General features: G+C 49.7%; 1 protein-coding gene and 1 pseudogene across 1 annotated transcript in view; one reads left to right on the forward strand and one right to left on the reverse strand.

The window, feature by feature from the left end:
- LOC130026626 (polypeptide N-acetylgalactosaminyltransferase 12-like) overlaps positions 1 to 17,744 on the reverse strand; it is a 165,668-nt gene that overhangs the window by 84,342 nt on the left and 63,582 nt on the right. The window lies entirely within an intron of this gene.
- On the forward strand, positions 13,189 to 13,269 carry LOC130026781 (uncharacterized; annotated as a pseudogene).

Below are 17,744 nucleotides of genomic sequence, written 5' to 3' on the forward strand. Positions count from 1 at the left end.
AAATAATGAAAGTCACCTCCAGGGTACTTAGCCCTGAGGCGAATTTCCTTCTCTTTTTTCCACAGGAACAAAATGACCACAACAATGCTTGTCACCTGGACCCTCGCTATATTATTAATGAAGGACCCTACCGAACTCATGCCAATCGACACCAACCATTGAAGCAGACCTGGGTCATAAGGAGTGGAGAGGACCATGAGGTTTGGAGTACCATAAGCTGCGACGCAGCACCCCTTAATCAGTGCTTCCCTGACTTATATTTTTCCCTGGAAGACGCCTACCCCTTTCAGGATGGTTTTGAAAGGTCCAGGGCCAGAGCCTCTATGAGACGCAATGGCTTTTTCACCTGCCCCGGGTTCCGGAAAGGCCAATGGAGGAGAACTTGCGGTGGCCCTGAATCTTACTATTGTGCCAGCTGGTCTTGCGTAGATTCTAACGATGGCTATTGGAAATGGTCGGTTGACCACGACCTGGTTAATATTTCTTATGCTGTGCCACTGAGATATGGCTCATATTCTGTACATTACCACCCCCAAATGCTTCTGGTCAAAATCTCCTTCACTGATAAGGGAAGGTCGGAGACCTGATGGGTCAACCGCCTGAATTGGGGACTTATATGGTATAGCATGCCATGGCATGGGGTTAACCTGCAGATCCTCTTAAAAATCGAACCCGTGCAGCAGGTTCCGCTAGGCCCTAACCAGGCACTTGAGGCTCCAAAACCCCCTCTTAAGCCCACCATTACTACCATGGCTGGACCTAAGACGACACAATCTCCTGTTACAGCCGGCCTATCCATCCCAAAACCCAGATTTGGCCCAATCATTAACCCCCTCAGGAGTCTTATCGAAGCCACATATCAGACTCTGAATGCTACTGCCCCAAACCTGACTGAAGCCTGCTGGCTGTGCTATAGCCCCACGCCACCGTTTTATGAGGCTATGGGTATTAACGCATCATACAATGTTAATTACAGAGCCCCTGGAGAGTGGAAGGCCCACCCCTTGGACTAACCATGACCCAAATTAGCGGTCAAGGGACATGTGTAGGTACAGTCCCTCAAAACAAGGAGGAGTTGTGTGCACAGAGTGTGGAGTCCCCGGGATGGAGTAACTCCGCCTGGATCTCACCAAAAATGGGAGCTTGGTGGGCCTGTTCATGTTCAGGATTAACTCCCCACTTGGCAGGCTCAGTATTTAATGTCTCCCAAGAATTTTGTCTTATGGTTATTGTTGTCCCCAAAATTATATACCACCCTGCTGAGGTACTCCTTGACTATTGGTCCAATTCCCCTGATGTCATGCGTAGGAACCGCAGGGAACCCATATCCGCACTAACCATCTCCACTCTGTTTGGCATAGGCCTGGCAGGTGCCAGCACTGACATCGCTGCTCTGGTAACCCAACATTCTGGTATATCTTCTCTAAGAGCAGCTATTGATGAGGACCTGGACCGAATAGAAAAATCTATTAGCCATCTTGAAAAGTCCTTGACCTCCCTGTCGGAAGTAGTCTTGCAAAATAGGAGGGGGCTCGACTTGCTCTTCCTTAAAAACGGAGGGCTGTGTGCAGCGCTGGGAGAAGAGTGCTGCTTTTACGCCGACCACACGGGGATAGTCGAGATTCCATGGCTAAGCTGAGAGAAGACCTGGAACGGCGTAAGAAGGAGAGAGAGGCTCAGGAAGGGTGGTTTGAGTCATGGTTTAATCAATCCCCCTGGTTCACCACCCTGATATCCACTATAGCAGGCCCTCTGATCATACTATTACTGATGCTTACATTCAGGCCCTGCATCCTGAGTCGACTTGTCTCATTTGTCAGAGACCAGATTGGCAGGGTTGATCGGCAAATCACTCAAATTCACTTTATGCAACTGAGAGAAACTAGCAAAGAGCAGCCCTATTCAGAAAGGTATTTCTAATGGGCCTGGGAAGCCTCTTCCTTTATCTGTTGCAGTGACCTGATCCCGTGGCCGGTACCAGAAAACGCAGGAGGAGAAGGAGTGCGGACCGGACCTGTACAGAACCCCCCCGATCACTGAACGAAGAGATCCCCATCACCCCTCTACCCTACCCCTGCCCCTCTTTTCTGAGCCATGCTCCATTCTGGTCAAGCCACACTGGGTCCTGCCTGGTTTGGTAGAAATGTCATCAATCCTCCCCTGTGCCTCCTCGTGGTTAAGGAAGTATGCCCTTGCCCAGGATACCCAATGACGGGCAACTTCTGTCACCGCTACGCACACCTAAGACAGGGGCTAAAGCATTCTCCCCAATGACGGGTACCACGGCGGGGCGACGGACGACCTAAGACAGGGGTCCTGGCGTGCCATAATTGGAAAAAAGGGGTGAGATGTTGCCTACTGACCAAGTAAAAGAATGCTTGATTTTTCATTCCCCCTTTGTCCTGCTCAAAGCTGGGCAACTTCCCAGTATAGGAGGTTTCAGTTTGGGGAACAAAGCTGGGCAGCTTCCCAGTACATGACGTTTCAGTTTGGGGAAAATGCACCCTCGTAAATGATTTGTAAATGATGTACGAGGAACAGCAGTCTCTATGGATATGTCAAAACTGCAACAAAGCAGGCCGCTCCGACCGGTAGCGTTAGCTCGAAAGGGTCACCAGGTGGCTGACCAACGGTGCATGGCTCTGCCCACTGTGACTGACCAACGGTGCATGGCTCTATTCATCGTCCCATCCACTTTCCCATGTCCCATCCCCTTTCCTTTCTTTTGGGTGGCTTGTGGAAACATACTTAAGTCTGTACCTGTGCTCTGAATAAACGCACGCATTCATGCCATCTCCTGAAAGACGGAACCCTGTGTGACTCGAGTGCTGATTTCACCCTGACGGCCCACCCTGGCTCGGCCCCAGAGCGCCGGACGTGACATTTAACCAGTCATCCGTTCTCAGGCACTTGGGTTTTTTCCAGATATTCAGGTCAGCCTTTTTGGAAGATGTTTTCATTATCTCTCTTTCTCTCTGTTTGTTTCTGTCTCTGTCTGTCCCTGTCTCTGCCTTTTCTCTCTCTCTCTTTTCTCTGTCTCTGTCTCTCTCTCTTTGTCTCCCTTTTTGTGGTTTACTATATAGATACTGAAAGGGTATCAGGAATATCCCTTTACCTACTTTTAACACTCAAGGATTTCAAATTTGGACAAAAAATAGAATTGTTGTTTCAGGCACGTTGGCCAAAAGGAGAACTGGAAATGGTCTCTGCTATGGACAACCAGGGATCTGCAGATCTGCAATGACTGACCACAGCCTGGCCCCTGCTCTCAAGGTCCAGACAAATCCTGAAGACCAGGAGGTCTCACAAACCCCAGATAGGGATGGGATGGACAACTGCCTGCCAGGACACTCCTACAGAAGATGAAGGTCCGAGGCCACCTGGGAACACTAAGCTGGCCTGGTTTCTCATCTTCACAATGGCCAGGCCTGGGTAACCATGACATGACATGACAGGTAAAATACTCATAGTATTATATGTGTGTCTCCTGGGTGGCTCACCACAGTCTTAGAAGAACAGAGTGGGGGTCTGGTGTTCTTTTGAGGTCAGGAACTGTGCTCAAGGGCCGCTACATTTTCTAAGCTGCCAGAGGTCAGAGCTGGCACATGTCCAGCACTCCCCTCACCCTGCCACCTTTGTACCCTAAGAGGAGACTTCCACTTACCCCGTGACTTTCAGGAAGTGCAAGATGACATGTATTTCCTAGCCCATGGGGAAGTACCTTGTGACCCTGTGGGCTCAGGCACTAAATTTCCAACTGTGGGCTAGTGTTGGGTGAGGACTGGAAGGAAGAAGCCCTCCAAGTGCCCCCTCCCCACCCCAGGAACGGACCCCTTTGCAAGGTCCCTGAACCCCACGGCTCTCACAGCGGCAGGTATCATGGCCTAGACTCATCACACTCAGGAAGACACAGGGGTCCCAGAGAGTGTTGTCAGAAGAGGGGACCTGCTTGGTATCACACTGAGCAGTCAGCCTTGCCCTGGCCGTGTCCCAGGAGCTGCCTGTCAATGCAGTGCGGAGTGTGAGGATCCCATGCGGGCCTCATCGGGTCTCTGCTGTTTCCTAGCCTGTGACTATTTCTCTCTTGCATCTACAATGTGGGGTCCCCGCCAAACTGACTCTGGAATTTTTATGTGATTGGTCTAGGATGTTGACTCCCAAGTTCCAGGTAAAGCCCATATGTTTCCTTTGGTATTTGGCATGTGATTCAGTGAGGATGTTGGGAATTTTCTACTGTGAAACTATGTAGACAAAAGAGCATCATTTCCCAGACCAGAATACCAGTGAAATGTTAGTTTTTCTCTCCTTGATGGCCTTGGTATTCTCTTGGGCTCCTGGCAAAGAGACCCCCACACAGACACTGCTTGATGCTTGATGCAGTCACAGGTGGGTCCTGATCTCATCCTGGATATTCGTCTTACTAAAGTTTCAGTTTCCCAGTGATTGTCCTTCATTCAAACATTCTCAAATGTGCATCACGTGGAGGGCCTTGGATGGACCTCAGACATGCGCCAGGTGACCCTGATTTGGACAAGGGAAGGCCTAAGGTCCCACATGTGATATGGTCCAGAGTACAGCATGGGACAGTCTCTGGCCAAAAGAATTGTCAAGGAACCCTTGAGTCTGGGATAGACAAAATAAAACTGGCCCCAGATTTGGAGTCTGGGGAGTAGGAGCAGATGACATGGGCCAGGAAAAGCCAACAGATCTGACCATTCATGCCTGATTTTACATTGAACTAAATTTGAAGCGGCAGATTAAAGGAATCTGTAATTCTCTTACTGAGCTTATGCAAGATGACAGGCAACATTGATGAGAAGCAAATTTCACCATTGTTGTAAACGTTTAACTTAAAGAGGCGAGGAAACAGAAACATCTGCATCAGCAACTTGTTACCATGTCCAAGTGTAGAACCGTGGGTCTTCTGGCAGGGAGAGCTGGAGGCAGACTTGGTGTGAGCAGGGCAAGAAACGCTCGGGTACTGAGGGTCTGCCCCAACGGCACTGCTGCCAGCACCTAGACTAGCCCTAGTCTCCTTGGTCACAAATACTAACAGTAATAGAAATGGGGAGTTGTGCTGAGCCCCCAGGGTCGACTCTCTGGTGCACTGAGCTAACACCATGGATTGCCTGAGGCTGCCAAAGCAGATGCAAACTCTGCAGGTACCTGTAGAGACCAGACAGGGGAAGGAGACAGAGTCTGGGTGGGTGGCGGTGTGCGGGCAGTAATCCTGAGAAAGGTCACCAGCAAGTGCAGACCAGGGTGCTAGTTTCATCTTGATTGACAGTTGACCCTTGATGAGCATGGAGTCATTGAGAATATACCCTGGATGGTAGGACCATGACAGGGGTGAGGGGGCAGGGGGAGGATGTGCCTGCTAACTGTGCTCTGCTCCTTTGCCTGAGCAGCCCAGAGGTGAAAAAACATCACCCCATCCCCAGGGCTGATTCTGGTCTCCTCACTGCTCTGTGTGCCCCAGAGGCCAGATGGGGGCTGTGGTGATTGGGAAAAGGAAGAGGGTCTCTGACTCAACTGGCCACCCAGGTAGAAAAACACCTTACAGGTCCAGAATGCCATGGGCAGTAAGGGTCCAGAACCAAACAGACTCCCTGGCTGCAGTTGTCTCTTCAATTAATGGGCCCTGGGCCTGCTCAGTGCCTAGCAGGGAGGAAAAGGTGTTTTCTCCAATGAAGACTGAACGCTGCTCTACTCAAACCAGTCAGGAGGGGGAGGGGGCTTTGAGCCAGTTGAAAGAATGAACTCGAGAAGGGCCAGGGAGCTGAAGGCTGGTCAGGCCCAGCCGTGGTCAGGTTTGGCCACTCCTGAGGGCCTCACTGTAGAATGGACATCTCTCAGAGTCAGGCCAGAAATGAGAAACAATCCCAGAGAGTCACTCATCACTAAGCATCGCTAGAAGATTAACCTGCAGGTGCTAGTTAGTCAGGATCAGCCGCAATGGGGTGAGCTAAGGGGGGCTGGCAAATGATTCTGTCTGCCAAGCCTCAGGCAAGGGAACCAAGCAGACAAGAAAGGGCAGAAGCGAAAAACTAGGCAGGACCTCTGAGAAACCCACTCTAGGAGGTGGAGAAGATGAATGAGTCAGGAATCACCAAATTTGACAAGAATCAAATGTGAGGTTTGCTCTGAAAAAATGGTGACCAGAACCAAATGGCAACCGGCTGAGTGGACAGCAACATTCCTGGAGTCAGAGACCACCTTGTTCCAGGTGAGGAAGACAAAACTTATCGCCCACCCGGTGACAGCAAGCCACCAGGCTTTATTCCAGGTTCCTTACCATTGACCCACGAACAGATGACTAGGACCAGACCAAGACAATTTCATAGCCCCCTTAGTCTAACCAGGGCGCGGGTGTACCACTGCCTCACCTGAGGTTCAGAGAGTCCCCCGGGAGCGCCCCCATTAAGCTACTCCTATTTCCTTAACTTTATTTATATGTCTCTGTCCTTCTGTCTGAACTGGATGGGGTTCCCAAATCTCTCACCTAGCAAGAGACTGAGGGAGAGCAGGTTACCCGAGCAAGGATGGAAGGGGCTCACAGGAACGCTCGAACAATGAGCGTAGAAACGGGAATCACCGCTGTGGGAGCACCTGAGAGCACTAGGCACCACTGCATGTTAGATGAAAGTTGTTACCACAGAATCAAGGTAGCCTGTAAACAACCTACATAATTATGCTGTGACCTGCTACTGCCCGTTTGGGGGATAGCTGGGTAGAGCCTGCACACATGGAATACACTAGGATGCTTCCAGCAAATTCTTGGGTGCCACCTGTCTTGGTGATACTCTGTATGATCCTAAAAGGAAAAACTCCAAAGACAGTCGTTCAATGGGAGAACAGCTCTCACCACTGGCAAGGGGTGAGAGGGCTCAAGCCCCTGATCCCCAGAGTCTCCCAGCTCCCCAAACCTCTAGGAAAACCTGGACTTGGTGTTTCCAGAGCCCAGGGGCCCAGAGGCAGGACACAGAGAACTAAGCCCAGAGTCCCAGTAGAAGCTTCGAGAGGGTGTGCAGGATATGTGTGAGGTGTGAAGATCCATGAGAGTGCACGGGCAGCCCCAGGCCCATGGTGCAGTTAGAGGGGAAGGGCTATGAACTGGGCACCGAGGGGTAAACCGGGACCTGCCTGTGCCTGCCCTGAACAGCCCTACCAGGCTGATCCCTGGTGCCTCCCCGATCCCTGGCTCCCATCCAAGTAGGAATGTGACAGGCAGGAAGGGACATGGCTGACCAAATTCCTGGAAATGACTGGAACAGGATGGCTCTGCCTTCTGAGGATTTGCCATCTGGTCTGATACATGAATCTGGACACACTTCTTGTCACCAGTAGAGTGTCACTCAGCCAAGGCTGTCCCAACAGGTCCAGGTGTGCAGGAGCAAAGAGGAGTCGGGCCTGGTTCTCTATTACATGGGGTCTAACCGTGCTGTGATGGTGGCAGTGGGACTTGTATTAGGGAATCTGATGGTCCACAAAGAAGTGGGGCGCTATTATCAGGGATCAGCTCCGTACAGACTCGGGGACACTAGAAACATGTTCCATTCACAACCCCATCCTGCTCCACTGATAACACACGGGCTCTGGGTGCTGCATCCTGCCCTCCCTCCTGGGGACGCATCCGTGATTGAGACCTTCAACCCTTGGGGTGGACTCTCCTGGGGTCATTGACAGGCTTCACACAGGGGCAGGCTGGTGACGCGTCTTGTTATGGTGACATGGCCAAGGCTTCCCACGATCTAGAAGCAATTGTCAACTACTGGCCAGACCTGCCCCGCCCAGTGACACACACACCCACACAGGCCTGGGATAGATCCATTTATTGCAACAATCGTGAAAATCAGACAGTGGCGGTCAGGGACAAAGCCCGCCTTCCTCCTTCCCCTCTTCTCAGCCAGCAATACAAAGTCCCCAAACAGCCCCAAAGAGTGTGTAGAATCTAGTCACTGTATGGTACCAGCGGCCAAGCTTCAGGGCTGTCATGCGCAGAAACAGGACCCCACAATGGGGAGGGGAGAGCTGAGTTGTGACTTCTGACCTCCAAATCATTGTTTGCTAGTGCTGGGGGGATATATCTGCCATCCTGATCTCTGGGACATTGTGGAGGGGGACATTTCTTCCCGCCGATCCCTCGGACCATGTGGAGGGGGACATCTCGGCCCCTCTGATCCCTTGGACGTTGTGGAGGGGGACATCTCGGCCCCCCCCTATCCCTGGCGTCTAGTGGTGGGGGGGAAATCTCGTCACCTCTGCCCTGGTGGGCCTGACGGGCCTCCGCACCCCCACCCGGACCCTCGGGCACTGCCCCCTACCGACCATGGTGGCTTGGAACTCTGTGGGCCCCACGGTGGGCCAGGAGCACTGACCCTTTCGGTCTCCCGTAGCTCAGTCCACGACTTTCTCATTCCCAGAGACCACGTCCCCCCACGCACAGGCCGGGCTGCAGCTGCCAGGATTAGCCCCTGAGTACCCCTAGGTCTGGCCTGGCTGTTGCTGTGGGAGCCCAGCGAGCCTGGCAGAGGGGCTGTCCTGGTCGCTGTCCCCACGGCCCGTCACTCCCCAGGCCCCTCTCCTTTCTCTCCTTGGAGCCCCTACCCACCCTGCCCTTCCTCTATCCTCTCCTCAGGTCCGCAGAGTTCTTGCTCCCGCCTTATCCGGTGTCCACGTTCTCTCTGTCCTCTCACTGCTTCCTCCCAGACTGGCAGCAGCCAGTTTGTGGGGCCATGAGCCCCCAGACCCAGTCAGTCCCTGACCAATTCCCCCTGTTGCTCAGAGACTTCCCTTTCTGAGTCCTGGAGGGCTCTTAATGACCCCATAGAACCTCCCCACCCCAGCTCTGCCCCTTTCTCTGAGACTCAGTCCATCCTACTGCCAGCTGGACACCAGACTTGGCCTTGGGGAACCTTGATGCTTCTCTGGTGTTGATCCCGGCCTGCTCTAGAAATCCCTCTCAATACACACACTCCCAACTAGGGCCACTAAGCCTGGCCACGCTGCCCTCACGAGTCCTGCAGCCTGAAAGGAACCCCAACTCCCCCATATCGCCCGTGCCCACTATGGCATCCATGAATGCACCTGTCCTCCCTGCCCTGAGCACATTCAGGCCCCAGTGGTCTCCGGCTGTCTCCTGTAGCTCTGACATCTCCCCCTCCACTTTCACTGGGCTGAGAATCAAATTTATCTCTGATGGTGGGTCACAGGGTCACTGTGGGCTTGTGCTGTCTGGGGAGCCTGTGGGCAGTGAAGAGTTCCACACTGGGGTGAGACTCTGGGCAGAGAAAGTCCATCCAGTCCTTGAGAGGTTTGGGAAATACAGGAGGTTTGCAGGTCCTTTACCTGAGACATGATCTGGCCACTAGGGGGCCTGGCACCCAGGAAGCATTGGGGGCAAGGTTGGGGCTCTTCCCGGTGGACACTGCAGAGGGGGTGTAGACACAACAGGCACCATGGGCATGGGCATGACATGTCAGGTTCTGATACATGGGGAGACCCCCACAGGACAGCTCATGCTTCATCAAGAAGCATGAGCCGTTCCCTGGCAGGACCCACCCACCCAATGCCACACACCCACACAGGCTGGGATGCATCCATTTGTAGAAACAATCTTGGAAACAGGACAGTGGCTGTCAGGGAGACTGATTCAGCCCTCTCCCCTCTCTCTCCTCTGCCACCAATTCATGATCCCCGAAACTGTCCCAGGTAGTGCCTAGAACTCAGTTGCTGACTGTTGCAGCCTCATGCATCCCAAGCCTGTACTGAGTTTCCTGAGACTTCTTTCTGGCCTTCTGCACCGAATTTTAACTCAAAAAGTGGAAAATGCCCTGGACCATGCAAGGACAGCCCACAAACCGGAAATATCTGAACATTTAGGTGGGAAAGCAGGGGTGAGGAATCATTCTCCACTCCTCTCTCCTGGGATATAGTCTAAGGTGGGGGTGGGGAGGTGGTCATTTATAATTGCTACTCTTTGGACTATTTCTATGGGGGTGAGTATTTCTGCTCCTGGGACTCCTTATTGTGTAATGCCGGAGGACATGTCTCCTATCTGAGCTCTGTTCTCTGTTGGGGGATATTTCTTGCCCCAGAGCTCTTGTGTCTAGTTTGGAAAACAATTTTCCCCAAAATCCCTAGTGTTTTTTTTTTTGGAGGAAATTTCAGCTCTGCTCATTCCTGGTGCCTAATAATTGTGAACATTTCTGTCCTCGGAACCCTGCTGTCTATTGTTAGGGGAAACCTCTGCACCCCATGTCACTGGTGCCTACTTCTTGGGGCCTGTTTTTGCCTCCCAGAACACTAGTGTCTATTACTAGGGGACATTTCTGCCCCCCACATCCCCGGTGCCCAGTGTTGGGGGACATTTCTGCCTCCAGATGCACGGTCTTCCCCACACCGCCAGCTTGTCCTTCTTGACTGTTACCACCTCCAGCTCCTCAGGCTTTATGATCTCCACTGTGTTCGCCTCCACTTCAGTGCCCTTAGATTGACTGAAACTGGATAGACTGAGGGGCAGCCCCAGGCTCTCAGCCAACCAAGGGAGCTGGAGGGCTCGGGGGCAGTGTCCGCCTATTTCTGCCCCCAGGTGTCCTGCCTCTTGACCCCCACTGTGGGCTTCTTCCTCCTGAGGACCCTGACACACATTTTCAGGACACTTTTGTGTCAAAGCAGCAGCCAAGTCCTGCCCTGAGTCAGGCCACTGTGGACTGTCCAAGTGGACTGTCACTGCTCAGGCAGAGTCACAACTGGAGAGCCACTTCTGTCACCCCCTTCCCCTCCCTCACCCCTTCCACCTAACAGGGAAATCCCTCTTATGGCCTCTAAGAATTTGAGCAATCCTTCCTTAGGGCACTGGGAAAAGGCCGGACCTGTCTGCTTGCAGCACTTTTCTTTGGGTGTTAGCACCACACCCAGACATGCTCAGGCTTTACCCCGACTTAGCTCAGGGACCATTCCTAGTAGAACTAGGGGGGCCCATTGATCCAACGTCAGCAGTGTGCAAGATGATCACTTTATCTGCTGGACTAATGCCCTGCTCCAAGCAGTATTTTTTTTCAGCTGCTTCCCACCTAAATCTCCTTCCTGTAGAGTTGGGCTCCCTTAAAGATGCCTCACTCCCCCTTCTGTACGGCACCGTGCCCAGGGAGACAGCCCCGTGGAACCCGAAGCTTCCAATCCAAGCACTTTCAGACTTTTCAAGAATGGGCCCCAGGGATATTGCTGGGGTGAAGGTGCTTGCCCTGATGCAGCCCAGCCCTGTTCAAGTCCTGATACTAGGATCGCCTGAGCCCTGCTGAAGAGGAGAGGGGACCTCTACCCACATTTCCCGCAGGCTAACTTCAGACTGGCTACCCTGGAGAGCAGGAGCTGCCATGAGGCACAGGGTCTGGGAGAGACCAGACAGCACGGAAATCACCCGAGTTGTCCCAGAGTTGGTCTGTTACACTGTTCAACTTAGAAACCTGGGAAAATCCCCCAAATATTCCTACATTATTGATATGCTCCCGATCCTTCTTGGCACCAAGAAAGCTTGGTCATTTCTTGTTCCATACTTCCTGTCAGCTACTTGCTAATACCCCGTCGCCCATCAGATCCGCTGTAAAACTGATCTCTCGCCTTGTGCGGTGTTCAGTCTTTGGAGCTATTCATTCCATTAGCACTGTTATCTCATCATGTTCTCCCACATTCCAAAATGTGCTTTTTTTTCCTTTTATGGGTCACACCAAGCGATGCCCAGGGATTACTCCTGGCTCATGCACTCAGGAATTACTCCAGGTGGTGCTCAGGGAACCATATGAGACTCTGGGAATCAAATCCAGGTCAGCCGTGTGCAAGGCAAACACCCTACTCACTGTGCTATCACTCCAGTCCCTGATGCTTGGTTTTTAGTAAGCTTTAGGCAGAAATTTTGGCAAAGTTCCTATGAGTTCATAGTCGTTGAAAACTCAAAGTTATATTAGTGCTGCAATTCTCATTTGTGAAACAACAAAACTCACTACCAAGCAGGGGAGAAAGCAAGACAAGACCAAAAGGTAAAAGAGCAACACCCAGCAGTGGCACCTGGTGCACAGGAGGAGTTGGCAGAGAGCATGGCAGCTCGGTGGCACTGCCATTCGTCCAGCGGAGACAACACGACACCAGTCGTGTGGTTAAGGGCAGGCGCCAGCACCTCCAGTGTGCCCTTGGTCTAGAGGCGGCGAGAACTGGCAGGGCAGACAAGGAGCAGGGAGAAAGAGGGGAGCCAGAGCAGGAGCAGGAGTCAGGGGTGGAGGATGCGGAGGGGCAGAAGGCAGGCCCCAGATCATTGCCCCAGAGGGCCATGACATGCTGCAGGAGAGAACAAAGTGCCAATATGACACCAGACAAGCTGTGACCCTCTGTGAAAGGGAGTGGCAGACATTCAAAGTTGGGTAGCTTCCAGAAACGTCTACTGACACCAGGACCACTTGGACAGTCTGACAGAGTCACAGGGAGTCCCCAGACAGGCAGGGAAGGCAGGGTAACTTGGTACCTACACTCCCAAGAAGAGCCTCGTGGAAACGGTCGCCCCATGACCTCAAGACAGGGCAACATAGGAAGAGAGCTCAATGAAGGTATCGGAGGTGCAGCCCTTCCCGGCTTTTGCTGGGCCTGAGAATCCATGGTCTCAGCAGATGCTGGGGGTTCCATATGGAAAACAAGGCTCTCCCTGTTCCCCACTTTAGTATCTTATTGGCGTTCGATCTCCCGACAGAGCTAGAAGAGCAAATAAATGTCCACCTTGACACTGTGGATTCCCCCTTTGGAAAATACCCTCTCCAGGCGCTCTCTAATTGCAGTATCATGCCCCTCTGCTGGTAAACTCATGCTAGGAGTGAGCCTCCAAAGACAGCCGCAATATCTGGTAGCCCATGAGTTGTGGCTAGGGATAGGGAAAGATACTGCGCAGGTCTGGGAGGCAGGAATAGTGGTGGGATGCAGCTCAACTGGGAGCAACCCATTGGCCTCAGTTGAGAGTCGATTTGCTCAAGCGGGCCCAGTAACGTCTCCATTGGAGACTTTGTTGTTACTATCTTTGGCATATCGAATACTCTCGGTAGCTTGTCGGGCTCTCCAAGAGGGGCGGAGGAATTGAACTCGGGTCGGCCATGTTGGCCGCTTGTAAGGCGAACGCCCTACCACTGTGCTATCACTCCATCCCCCTGAGCTTCTCGGCCTTTTGGCTAAGATCAAGTGTAGTATCTGTTCATATTAAAAATTGAAATTTATTTATTTGGATTTATTTTTTAATTGGGTTATTATTTTATGTTTTGAGTTTGCTCCTGCACATATGGATGTGTTGGAGGCTGTGTACCTTTTTTTTTAATCCAAGAATTTTCTTTTTATTATTTTTTTATTAGTGAAACCCCATGAGGTACAATTGTAGACTTATAAATTTTTGTGCTTGGGTTTCAGTCACACAATGATCAAGTACCCATTCCTCTACCAGCACCCATCCTGCACCACCACGGGTCCCAGCATCCCTCCTACCCCACCAACCCCCTTTCCCACCCTGCCACTTTGGCAGTGCATTCCCCCTTGTTCTCTCTCTCCCCATTTGGGTGCTGTGCTTTGCAATAGAGGCACTGAGTGGTAGTCATGTTTGGTCTATAGTCTACTTTCAGCATGCATCTCACACCCTGGGAGGATCCTCCCAGCAACCTTGATTTGGTGCCCTCTTCTCTACCTGAGCTTCCTTGGAGACTGTGTAACTTCTTTACTTGCAGAGTACGAGTCTCAATGTTGTTCTGTTTGGGTTATCTCGCCACTCCTAGTGCGCAGCATCCCTGCCATGGGGGCACGTCTGCAATTGCTTTGTGTAGCCGCAGAGCCTCATAGTCCCATAGCCCCATTCCTCAATGGTAAGGGGCAGAGGAGGGGAGAAGGGAGGGGGCAGGAAGGAGGAGGGGGAGAGGAGAAGGGCGGGAAGGAAGAGGGAAGAAAGACAAGGTTGGGGTAAATGAATATGATTTTGATAGGGTAGGTAAAAGATGGAATTACAGGTGAGTAAGAATTCTGTTTAAACATTTCTGACTCCTGGGGGGAACACATCACTTTCAGGCAGGTCACTTTGTGCCCTGGGCTGGGTGTCTGCAGCCTCCTTACCTCACGGGCATCACAGTCTGTCTGATCTTCTGCCAACACAATTTGTCTTTGACGGGTTGTTGGCTCAGGTCTGTCTTGGATCTGGGTGTGATTTCCACCTCTAGGTGAAAGGGAGGATGGGGTGTGCATGGGGTGTCTTTAGGAAGGACACTCCCTTCTGGTTCTCACAGAACACTTGGGGTTCCAAGGCGGGTGTAGCCCGTAGGATGGCGGGGATCAAACCCAGATCAGCCACGTGCAAAGCAACAACCTACCACTGTACTATCGCTCCAGCCCTTGAATTTCTTCTTTGACGAAGTTTCTGTTCATTATTCCTCTCTGCATTTGTTTGATGGGGTTGGGAGATATTTTTTTTTAAAGTTCTACCAATGTGCTATATAACTTGGATATTAGCCTTTCATCAGCTAGGTATTGGGTAAATAATTTTTCCCATTCTGTGGGCTATCTTAGTAGCTTAGACGCCATTGCTTTTTTTTAAAAAAAAAAAAACGCATTAGAACTGCTTTGTCACCTCTTGATAGATCAACCAGACTCAAGCTTAGCAAGGACATACTTCATTTGAGGGAAACAATGGAAGAAAGGGACTTAGTAGATATATACAGGACACTTCATCCACAAAAAGCTGAATACACATTCTTCTCAAGCGTACATGGAACATTCTCCAAGATAGACCACATGCTGAGCCACAAAACATGCCTCCATAAAATTAAGAAGGTAGAGATTGTATCAACAATCTTCTCAGACCATAATGCGCTGAAATTAGAAGTAAATCACACACAAAAACAGAAAACTAAATCAAACACCTGGAAATTAAACAGTGCACTATTGAACAACGAGTGGATTAGACAGGAAATCAAAGAGGAAATCAAAAGATTCCTAGAAACGAATGAAAATGAGAACACGAGTTACCAAAACTTATGGGACACAGCAAAGGCTGTGTTAAGAGGAAAGTTTATAGCTCTACAAGCATTCCTCAGGAAGGAGGAGCGAGCACACATAAGTAACCTAACCTCACAGCTTAAGAGCTTGGAGAAGGACCAAAAAAAGGAGCACAACCCGAACAGGAGAAAGGAAATAATAAAACTCAGAGCAGAGATTAACGAGATGGAAACACAAAAAACAATCCGAAAGATCAATGAAACCAAAAGCTGGTTCTTTGAGAAAATTAACAAGATCGATAAGCCTCTAGCAAAACTCACAAAGAAAGGGAGAGAGAAAACCCTAATAAATCGAATCAGAAATGAAAAGGGGGTCATTACAACAGAAACCACAGAAATTCAGAGAATCCTCAGGGAGTACTTTGAGAAGCTTTATGCCACGGAACATCAAAACCTCGAGGAAATGGATAAATTCCTAGACTCCTACAGACTCCCAAGGCTGAACCAAGAAGACCTGGAATACCTGAACAGACCTATCACCGTCAAGGAAATTGAAATGGTAATAAAAAGTCTCCTCCAAGCACAAAAGTCCTGGCCCGGATGGATTCACTAGTGAATTCTTCCAAATCTTTAAAGAGGACTTACTCCCAATGCTCTTTAAGCTTTTCTACGAAATTGGAATATCAAAAACACTTCCGAACAGTTTCTACGAAGCAGATATCACACTGATACCAAAAGCAGACAGAGATACCACAAAGAAAGAGAATTACAGGCCGATATCCCTGATGAACACAGATGCAAAGATCCTCAACAAACTACTAGCAAATAGAATCCAACTACTCATCAAAAAGATCATACACCATGACCAAGTAGGATTCATCCCAGGGATGCAAGGATGGTTTAACATTCGGAAATCAATCAACATAATCCACCATATCAACAAAAGAAAAGATAAAAAGCATATGATCATATCAATAGATGCAGAGAAAGCATTTGATAAGATCCAGCACCGCTTTATGATGAAAACCCTAGCCAAAATGGGTATAGAGGGGACTTTCCTCAACATAATTAAAGACATCTACCACAAGCCTACAGCAAGCATCATCCTCAATGGGGAAAAACTGAGAGCCTTCCCTCTAAGATCAGGGACGAGACAGGGATGCCCACTCTCTCCACTGCTGTTCAATATAGTACTGGAAGTACTTGCAATAGCGATTAGGCAGGAAAAAGATATTAAGGGCATTCAGGTAGGAAAGGAAGAAATCAAGCTCTCACTATTCGCAGATTATATGATACTCTACTTAGAGAACCCAATAACCTCCACCAAAAAACTCCTAGAAACAATAGACCTGTATAGTAAAGTTGCAGGTTATAAAATCAATACCCAAAAGTCCATGGCTTTCCTATACGCAAACAGTGAGAGAGAAGAAAGCAACATGAAAAAAACAATCCCGTTCACAATTGTGCCCCAGAAAATCAAGTACCTAGGAATCAGCTTAACTAAGGAAGTAAAGGACCTGTACAAAGAAAACTACAAAACGCTACTTCAGGAAATAAAAGAGGACATGAGGAAATGGAAAGATATCCCCTGCTCATGGGTCGGGAGACTTAACATTGTCAAAATGGCAATACTACCGAAAGCATTGTATAAATTCAATGCAATCTCTATAAGGATACCCATGACATTCTTCAAAGAAATGGAGCAAACACTCCTGAAATTTATATGGAACAATAAGCCCCCACGAATAGCTAAAGCAATTCTTGGGAAAAAGAAAATGGGAGGAATCAACCTCCCTAACTTCAAACTGTACTACAAAGCAGTAATAATTAAAACAGCATGGTACTGGAACAAAGGCAGAACTGCAGACCAATGGAAGAGGGCTGAATACACTGACATCTCCCCTCAATCACATGATCATCTAATCTTTGATAAAGGTGCAAGTAATGTGAAGTGGAGTAAGGAAAGCCTGTTTAATAAATTGTGTTGGCATCACTGGACGGCAACATGCAAAAAAGTAGGCTCAGAACTCTGCCTAACACTATGTACAAAAGTAAGATCAAAATGGATTAAAGACCTCAACATCAGACCAGAAACCATAAGGTGCATTGAAGATAACGTTGGCAAAACCCTCCATGACATTGAAGCTAATGGTATCTTCAAAGATGCCACGCCACTGACCGAGCAAGTGAAAACAGAGATAGATAAATGGGACTATCTTAAACTAAGAAGCTTCTGCACCTCCAAAGAAACAAATACAAAGACAGTCTACAGAATGGGAAAGGATATTCACCGAATACACATCTGACAAGGGGTTGATATCCAGGATATACAAAATACTGGTTAAACTCCACAAGAAGAAAACATTCAACCCTATCCAAAAATGGGGCAATGAAATGAACAGAAACTTTCTCAAAGAAAAAATCCGAACGGCAAAAAAGCACATGAGAAAATGCTCTACATCATTAATCATCAGGGAGATGCAGATCAAAACCACAATGAGATACCATCTCACACCTCAGAGACTGGCCCACATTCAAAAGAACAAAAGCAACTGATGCTGGCGTGGATGTGGCGAGAAAGGGACACTCCTTCACTGTTGGTGGGAATGTCCACTGGTTCAGCCCTTCTGGAAAACAGTATGGATGATTCTCAAAAAATTAGAAATTGAGCTCCCATTTGACCCGCAATACCACTCCTGAGAATATATCCCAGAGAGGCAAAAATGTATCGTCGAA

This window comes from Sorex fumeus, unplaced genomic scaffold, assembly GCF_029834395.1.
Source record: "Sorex fumeus unplaced genomic scaffold, SorFum_2.1 ptg000034l, whole genome shotgun sequence".
NCBI lineage: Eukaryota > Metazoa > Chordata > Mammalia > Eulipotyphla > Soricidae > Sorex > Sorex fumeus.